A 9,967-nucleotide genomic window follows, 5' to 3' on the forward strand; every position below is an offset into this window, starting at 1 on the left:
AATTAATAAGAATAATAATATTATTATTATTTTAATTATTATAATTATTTACTTAAGATAAATTTGTGTGTTGAGATAAATAATCTTCTCTATTAAAAGGTTTAGGACATGCTTATTACTTTTGTTGCTGTTATTAGTTTGAATTGGGAGGAAACAAGCAGTGTCTTTCGGAGGAAGCAACTTGAACCTATGCTTACCATCAACCTCGAGGCATGCTATTGTACCTGAATTAGCCATAACAAGCTTATGCATGTAAACTATGGTTTCATATTTAAGCTTGTTATGAAGCCTTAAATATGGTTTAGCATCTTCCCTAGCTTTCCATTTCTTCCAATATTTTTTAATCAGACCATTTCTCTTTTTATAGTACTAGAAATCAACTATGGTTTCATATTTAAACCTGAATTTCCAAAGTTTTCTAGAAGAAACTTACTTATAACTCTAGAAGAAGCTCTTCGTCCACCAATTCTTCTGGAAAATAATGTATGCTTGTTGATATACTTTGTTACCCTGAAAAATTAGCTTGTCGGATTAGTCGTATGAGCTCTAACCATCTAGTTGGAGGATATAGAGAAGAAGAAGAAGTTTTCTTTTTTTTTTCAAAAAAATAAAAAGTTTAAAATATATTAAAAGAATATTTTATAGGTTTTTTAAATATATTTTTTTTAATATTAGTTTTGTTAAATTCATTATTTTAAAGATAAAATAAATTACGATGATCAATAATTGAGAAATATTCTGATTAGAAACTTTATTAAATATATATATACATAAGTGGATTTTTCAAAACTCTTAAATGATGGTGTAGTTTTCAAATTAAAATCTTATTTAAGTGTATTTCTCCAAATTTTTCCTATATTGTATATATTATTATTGAATTATTATTTTAATAATTTTATCTTCTTTAAAATTTAACGTGTAAGTCAATTTTGAAAAGATAATCATATGACAAACCAAAAAAACAAAATTAAAAATGTTTGCAGAATTTGGTAGCTTTGACCTGTATGTGTCTGTTTATAATCAGTTTTGTTTTTTCTTTTCTTTTAAATTTGTTCCCTTTGTTTTCATCAATCCACAGAAGCATTAACTTCATGGTTTGTTGGCTGGAGTATTGATTATTGGGAGCTCTCTTTTTATTTTTGTGAATCTCAAGCCTCTGTTTGAGAACAGCGAAATTTAAGTCTTTCAATGCTAAGTTTGTCTTGAGTCAAAAGTCAACGAAGAAACATAAAGAGGTAGATTATAAGTAAATTTACATAATTATCTGATCATTTCAGAATCCTGAGAAAGAGAAACATTTTTGATGTTACTTTTTCTTAAATGCAAATATAGATTACTTAGAACCCAAGACAACGAGCAATCTCATGGGAAAACTTCTTTGTTACGTTTGATCGTTGTATCGTTGATTGCGTTTGATGTGATTATGCTAAGTAAAGAAAAGACAAAGCAATTTGTTTGCCCAGTTCGTGGATCCGCCACTACGTCTGCGGGGAGGCTCGTGCTCCCAATCCACAATCAGATCACCGGGAATAAACCTCCGGTGTGATTACACTTCTCCGATCTCACTATCTCTTTGTTACAGATTACAAAGGAGATAAGGAAGAGAGATTACAATCAAGAGCTATAGATCGATCAGCGTTCTCCGGCGAATCTCGACTCCACGCTTCTTCTTCGATCTTCTTCTTCTTCTCTTGATCGCTCTGATTAGTGTAACGAACTCTAACGGCGTCTCCTTTCCGTTGCAGGTTATAAAGGCGACGACCCAAAGTCGGTTTGACCACACACCCGAAGCCCAATAGCCCAAGTTCTCTTCTTCCTGATAATGTACGGCCCATGAAGTTAGGCCCGAGAGAGTTAAGACATAAGCCCAAACAACATTCTCCACGGTGGCTTTACTCTCTCTCTATCTTCTCATTCGGACAAACCATCTGAAACCATAGCCTCCAGTCGAAACTCTCGACTCTTCTTGTCTCTACCATCTCCGCCACGCTTTTTCGACTTCCAATAAGAATATTCCTCTGATCGAGCTCCACCTCGATGCTAAAACGATCTTTCTTCAGGTTTTACCCTCTGAATCAACACCTGAGAAACACCGGCTCAATTAAGGCGACTCATTCTGATATCTGATCAGCTGATAACCAGACGAATTGAGACGACGACTATCCTCTGACCAGAGAACCTGAAACTTCCGGAAACGACGCACAATCTTCAGATTAATCAGTACACAACACCTCACTCGACTCTTCAGGTAACTCCACCTTTCTGACTCGCTTCCTTGTTTACTGACTAAACCGAAACTTTTATCTTTCAAAAAATATTTAACCTCTCTTGATGAACCTTCTTGAATTCAAAACTGACCCTCTGTCTTCTTTTCCACTGCGAGATAATCACTGAGATATCTCTTCCTACTGCTAGACAACCCCTCTGTCATCTTCCACAGCTATAGGCGGTGAAGCCTACTCCAGAACCTTGACGCTTACTAGACTCTTTTCCAGAGTCTTACCAGGTACACACTTTGTTAGGATATCGGCTAGATTTAGACTTGTGTGAACCTTGATGATTGTAACTTCACCTGCTGCTATCACGTCTCTGATAAAGTTGAACTTAGTACGAATGTGTTTAGTCCTCTCATGATAACCACCATTTTTAGCTAAGAAAATTGCAGACTGTGAATCACAACTAATCTTGACTTCTTGCTGAACATAACCCAACTCTTCGCAGAACAACTTAAGCCATAACGCCTATTTAGATGACTCTGTTAGGGCCATATATTCTGATTCAGTGGTTGATAGAGCCACAACTGGTTGGAGACCCGGTCTCCAGCTGACTGTGTTGCCTCCCACTTGAAAACTATACCCAGTAACTGATCTACTTCGATCCAAATCAGTAGCATAATCCGCATCACAAAATCCCTCCACTTTAAAGTCTGACTCTTTAGTAAAAGTTAAACTGTAATTGAAAGTAACCTTAATGTACCTTAGAATCCACTTTACTGCTTCCCAATGGACACGCCCTGGATTCCCCATAAAACGACGAACCAAACCAACATCATGTGCTATGTCTGGCCGTGATCCCACCATGTCATACATGAGACTCCCAACTGCACTTGCGTATGGGATGTCCTCCATGTAAGCTGCTTCGATCACACTCTCTTTCTCGTCTAAGCTCTTCAACTTAAATTGAGACCCCATAGGAGTTGTAACTGGCTTGCAGTCTGTCATGTTGAAGGTTGAGAGTACCTGCTTCAAGTACTTTCCCTGTGACAACTTCAGAAGACCTTTCTCTCTGTCTCTGAAAATATCCATTCCAAGAATTTTGGACGCTCGTCCTAAATCTTTCATCTCGAATTCTTGACTCAGACTCTTCTTCAAACTCTGAATTCCTTTTAAGTCCTTCGAAGCTACCAACATATCATCCACGTAGATAAGCAAATAAACTCTATCTGAACTTTCTTTGCCTCTGATGTAAACACACGGATCATAGCTGCTTTGCATAAACTTTTGATCCTTCATGAACTCATCAAAGCGCTTATTCCATTGTCTTGGTGACTGCTTGAGACCGTACAACGACTTCTTCAGCAGACACACCCAGTCTTCCTTGCCTTTAACAATGAACCCCTCTGGCTGCTCCATGTAGATTTCTTCATCTAGGGTACCATTTAGAAAAGCTGTCTTGACATCTAGTTGCTCTAGCTCTAAGTCCTCATTCACAACTAGAGACAACATCAGTCTGATAGATATATGTTTCACAACAGGTGCAAAAAACTCATTGTAATCTATCCCTTCTATTTGAGAATATCCATTAGCCACCAATCTAGATTTAAATCTAGGATCTTCAACTCCTGGAATCCCTGGCTTCTTCTTGTAGACCCATCTACAACCAATGACACGTTTCTTCTCAGGTCGCTTTACTAAATCCGAAGTTCCATTTTTCTCCAAAGAAATCATCTCCTCTACATTCGTTGCATTCCATTCTTTGCTCTCACGTGTCCTCATAGCCTCTGCCTAGGACCGTAGCTCATCTATCTCGATGTCTTGTGCAGCTGCCAAAGCATAAGCCACGACATCAAAATCATCAAATTTAGATGGCATCTTACGACTTCTCTCTCTTTCTAGAATGTAATCTTCTAAATCCTGCTCCCCTTCTGTAGTGCTTCCTGACTCACTCTCTACTGATCCACCTTCAGTAACTGAACCAGAACTCACTCCACCTGAAACTGTAGACTCTGTGGCAGTGCCAGAAACAGACGCCTCTAAGTCATGTAGACAACTCGTAGGACCTTCAATCAGATCTGGACTGAAAGAAACTTTCTTACCTTTTCCCTTATCAACTTTCTTCACCTGGCCTCGTTTTGCACAACTACTATCACGCTTGGACTCTTGTTTCACAGAATCCTTGAAGACTTCTTCTTCGTGAAAAATAACATTTATGCTAACCACACATATCCTCTCTTCTGGCATCCAAACTCTGAATCCCGTTGTTCCTTGAGGATAGCCAATGAAATACCCCTTAGTAGCTCTAGTACTGGTCTTTGACTTCACTGAATGAACGTAAGCAGAGCACCCAAATCTTCTCAGATGAGACAAACTCGGCTTAAACCCACTCCATAACTCTTCTGGTATCTTGAAATCTATAGCCGAACTTGGTGACCTGTTGATTAGATAAACAGCCCGTAGATGCCGCCTCAGCCCAAAATCTTTCTTCCATTCCACTTTCTGTGAGCATGCACCTCACACGTTCCATGATAGTTCTATTCATCCTCTCTGAAACCCCATTCGGTTGAGGAGTGTAGACACACGTTCTTGTCTCTTAATCCATGACTCTTCACAGAACTCTCGAATCTAGTATTGCAGTACTCCAAACCATTGTATGTGCGTAGACACTTCACCTTCTTAGAAGTCTGATTCTCAACTTCGAGCTTCCATTCTTTAAACTTTGAGAACGCCTCGTCCTTAGTTTTCAAAAAATAGATCCAGACCTTCCTTGAGTAGTCGTCTATGAATGTTATGAAGTATCGCATCTCTGCTAAGCTAGGAACAACTGACGGTGCTCCCCATAAGTCCGAATGAACATACTCTAGAACCTCTTTAGACGTATGTTTTCCTTTCTTGAAACTTTGCTTCTGCGCTTTCCCTAACACACATTCCTCGCAGAATAGCGTTGCATGACTAAAGCTTCCATATTTTTCAAACTTAGACGACCCAACCTAGAGTGCCACTTCCTTGTCGTATCAACTCTAGAGACAGACACATGCGCTTCACCCTTCAGCACGGTGCCTTGAAGGAAGTACAAGCCATCAGTGTAGATGCCTGTCACAACTTCTTTTCCTTCTTTGTAAAACTTCACTTTGAACTTATCACCAGTGTAGTTACATCCAGCTTTCTCTAGACCACCGCAGGAGATCAAAGTTCTGCCCATCGTAGGCATGTACTTAACTCCAGTAAGCACAACAATAGAACCATCAGGATTTCGAATTCTAATCTTTCCCACGCCTTTGATCTCGCTATAGGTATCATTTCCCATCAACACCTTCGCACCTTCGCCTTCTTGAAGGTCAAACAACGCTTCTCTGTTTGGTGTAATGTGAAAACTGGCTCCCGAGCCCATTACCCACTCTTTCCTAGTATCTTGAACACTCGCAGTTAGTATCAACAGCTCTTTCTTGGCTGCTGCTACATGTGCTGAATATGAACCCCAGTTCTTTCCCTTGTCAAGACACTCACGCTTCCAGTGACCTTCCTTTCCACAGATAAAACATCCTTTATAATTTTTGGAGTTGCTTTGTTTTGAGAAATTTCTTCCTCTGCTTTTGGACCGGTTCTGGTTTGAACGGTTTCCTCTCTTATCATTTCTACCTCGGTCGCTACTGTATAAGCCCTCTGCTTCATTCTTGTTCTTATGAAGCAAACCCTTCTCCCTCAACTCTGTTTCTTTCGCATACGCTGAGGTTATTACCTCATTAACCGGAAGCGTATCTTTGCCACTTCCATATTTCAAAGTATGAACCAAAGGTTCGAACTTTGATGGTAGTCCTGTGAGTATTTGAATAGCCTGATCTTCGTCTGAAATGTTGATGTTAAGACTCTCCAGATCATTAACCAGTTTCATAAAAGCATCTAGATTCTCCTCTATTGTCTTACGATCGTCCATCTTGTAACTTGCGAATCTTTGCTTCAGGTATATTCTATTTGGAAGATACATGGTCTGATAATCCTTCTCAAAATCCTTCCAGATACCAAGAGCGGTATCCTCCTTCATCACTTTTCTTATTATTTGATCACTCAAGCTCATCTTTATAAGACTCCTTGCTCTCTTATCTTTGGCAGCTCTCTTGGGATCAACCTCTGTCTTCGCATCATCTCCATCCTTTTCAGAACCTTCAGCTTTGATCACTTCTTCCTCTAGAACTGAGTCTAAGCCGAGGATCTCAAGAGCTCATAACATCTTGTGCTTCCAAATGCCGAAGTCTCCTTGTCCATCAAACTTTTCAACCTCAAACTTCCCTCGTGTTGGCTCCATCACTAACCTTATGTATCTCGATCTTCAACTTGCAGGATACAGTCTGAAAACTGAAGATCTCCGCGTAGATCCAGAACCACAGAACTTATCAACAAGAACAACTTATCGATCTTACAGATTCTTCAACGCAAGACACCACATACAGATAAACCAGATAAGTTTCGAACCTTGACCTGATCTTTCTTCTTGCTTGCTTGATCCTCTGATTGGCGATCTAGCTTCTCGTACTGATCCGAATGAGAACTTGAGGCGATGATCTTGATACAATAACCACAGCTCTGATACCACTTGTTACGTTTGATCGTTGTATCATTGATTGCGTTTGATGTGATTATGCTAAGTAATTAAAATACAAAGCAATTTGTTTTCCCAGTTCGTGGATCCGCCACTACGTCTGGGGGGAGGCTTGTACTCCCAATCCACTATCAGATCACTGGGAATAAACCTCCGGTGTGATTACACTTCTCCGATCTCACTATCTCTTTGTTACATATTACAAAGGAGATAAGGAAGAGAGATTACAATCAAGAGCTATAGATCGATCAGCGTTCTCCGGCGAGTCTCGACTCCACGCTCGAGGTAAGCTAGCTTCTTCTTTGATCTTCTTCTTCTTCTCTTGATCGCTCTGATTAGTGTAACGAACTCTAACTAATTCTCCTTTCCGTTGCAGGTTATAAAGGCGACGGCCCAAAGTCGGTTTGACTACACACCCGAAGCCCAATAGCCCAAGTTCTCTTCTTCATGATAGTGGACGGCTCATGAAGTTAGGCCCGAGAGAGTTAAGACATAAGCCCAAACAACATTCTTATTAGTTTATTTTGTAATCTTAGCCATAATTGTGATTAATCAAGATCCAATATTCACATCCCCAACTGTGGTATCCCCACTCTCATCAATTCATTTTTCTGAATGTTTTTATTCTGTTTTCTCAAAGAGTGGAAGGATTGACTCATGTTTAAGTCGCTGGTGGTGCTGGATATATCGGTTCACATGCTGCTCGAAGGCTGCTTAGAGATTCACACCGTGTGATCATTGTGGTAACCAAAAGTCTATTTCTTGGATAGTAGTTCCAAATTTTTATTTAGCTATTTGATGAAATTTGAAACTTTAAATACATTTTTGATCTCTCCGCAGGATAATCTTTCCAGGGGTAATCTTGGTGCGGTAACGGTTTTGCAACGATTATTTCCACAAACTGGAGACTTCAATTCATTTACGCTGATTAAAGAGATCCCATGGATGTACATTTGAAGCATTTTTAATATATTTTCTGTTGAGATGGAAGCAAAAGAAGAAGGAAATAACTAAAGAGGTTGAGTCTACCTACAACAATGAAGTGGGCACTCTGAAAAAACTACATTGAACACTTTGAAGAAGAAGGCAGATTACCTACAACACCAAAGTGAGAGCTTTGATAAACCTAGATTGAGCACTTTGGTGCTGTAGGGATTCACGAGCACTGTTCACTACAGTCCAAAATTCAAAATTCAAAAATATAGCTGTTGGGGCTTTATCTCTTTATAATTTTCCCATACCTTTTTTGTTTGGATTCTGGCTATAAATAGCCTTCTTTGTACACATAAATAAATCAAAGAAATTATTCTCTTCTTTTCTCTCTCTTTCTTGTTCTTCATTCTTCAGCAACAATCTCTCAAACTAATCATCTCATATTCTCACAAATCTAACATTTTCTTGATGGATACAATTTCAGGTTGCGAAAATCTTCTCAGATGCATTTTGCTGCGGTAGATTATGTTGGAGAAAACACTTTTTATCCTCTAAATTACAGCCCTCATTCGTCTATATATAGTTTTCTTTTTGTGATATGATACTCGTTTTACTCTTAACACCTTTATTGATTGTAAAATAGATTTTGTGATGTATAAATTTAACATTCTTTCAAAAAAAACCTTAGCCTCGTAAAGTCGGTATCTACAGTGTTGGAACTGGAAAAACAAAAAGAAAACTCTAGGTTTAAGTACCTCCAACTTTTTATTCTAGGTACAGTTTGACATTACATATACCGTTTTTTGGTTTGGTTAAACAGGAAGATCGGTTAAGGAATTTGTGGAGGCGTGCAAGTAGGCAACAGGAGTTGAGATCAAAGTAGACTTCTTGCCTGCAAGGAGATAACGCAGAGGTTTATAGTGATCCGACAAAGATTTTGAGAGATTTGAATTGGACTGCTCGATTCTCTAATCTTTGGGATAGTCTTCAAGTTGCTTGGAGGTGGCCAAAGATTCATCCTCATGGTTATGCTTCTTATTAAAAACAGAGGAAACGACAACAATTTGAATTTGAATAATGTTTTTGAGAGCTTTTATAGTTTATAATAAATAGAGAAGATGTATTGCGATTGGTTCCGTACTTAATGGTGGAACTGTGGAACATAGGCTTGGAACGCCGAACATGTTCGCCGAAGTTGGATCAACACAACCAAGCAAACTCATTTAAAAGTTAACCAAAAAAAACTTTTTAAAAGCATAAAAAGAAAACATGGCTAGATGTTGTGACGATCGTAGTACATAGAATAATGTTTTTATATTGGCATACGTTGTTTTGATATATATATATTTATATATATATATAATGTATATTTAAATAGTGTAAGTTTGATAATAATTAAGAATAGGTCAAGTTCTAGTTTTGGAAGAATAGAATTGTTTGGAAACACTGAACACATTGTGAATATTCATGTATCTTTCATAGCGAAAACCGCTCGGAGCTGATAGTTACATAGGTGATATCTTCTTTCTTTCTAGCATTCAGTTGTTAAAGATACAATTTTTATTTGATGCAATGTAAACTGATAGAAATGTTTTCACACAAGTAAACTTCAATCTTCAAGCGTTTCCTCCATCTTTCTTGCCTTTGCGTGGGGAAAAAGGTAGCTTCTCTGGTTCCCTTTGAGCTCCAGATGGGTTTGTTGGAATGTTTGGGTTAACCATTTTGAAAGGTGGGTACTTGGGGAAAGGCCAGCCCTTTAATGGAAACTAGTGGCTGAAGAATCCAGCAATCATGGATTTTGCATGGTCGATATTTCCCACTGAAGACGAATCATCCGTTATGGTTTGAGGTGATGTTCGTTCTGATTGCGGATTTGAGACAGGAAGTGAGAATGCAGGTTGAGAACTGAGGAAGAATGTTTGATCGGAAAACGGTAATAAATAAGATATGAGTTTAAACAAAGACGTCTTATTAATGGTCGGAGAAAAATGTTCAGTCGGTTACAAGGGAAACGAAGAGAGTGCGACAGAAAGGAAGCCGGTGGCTTGATGAGCTACCAGAAAAGTACAACTAACGGCGAGATGAAGCAAAGGTGAAAACCCTAATCTAGCCGCCAAGTGTTAGTCAGTGATTTTGGATCCTTCTCTCGTTGTCTCCCCTTTCCTTTATATAGACGTCCTGATGCCTCGTCCTTGACCTAATTTACGCCATCTTGGTGGGC

General features: G+C 38.8%; 1 pseudogene; it reads right to left on the bottom strand.

Moving 5' to 3' along the window:
• Positions 1-9,362: 9,362 nt before the first annotated feature.
• LOC106324170 overlaps positions 9,363-9,967 on the bottom strand; it is a 9,709-nt pseudogene continuing 9,104 nt past the window's right edge.

This window comes from Brassica oleracea, chromosome C2 (genome assembly GCF_000695525.1).
Source record: "Brassica oleracea var. oleracea cultivar TO1000 chromosome C2, BOL, whole genome shotgun sequence".
Classification (NCBI taxonomy): domain Eukaryota; kingdom Viridiplantae; phylum Streptophyta; class Magnoliopsida; order Brassicales; family Brassicaceae; genus Brassica; species Brassica oleracea.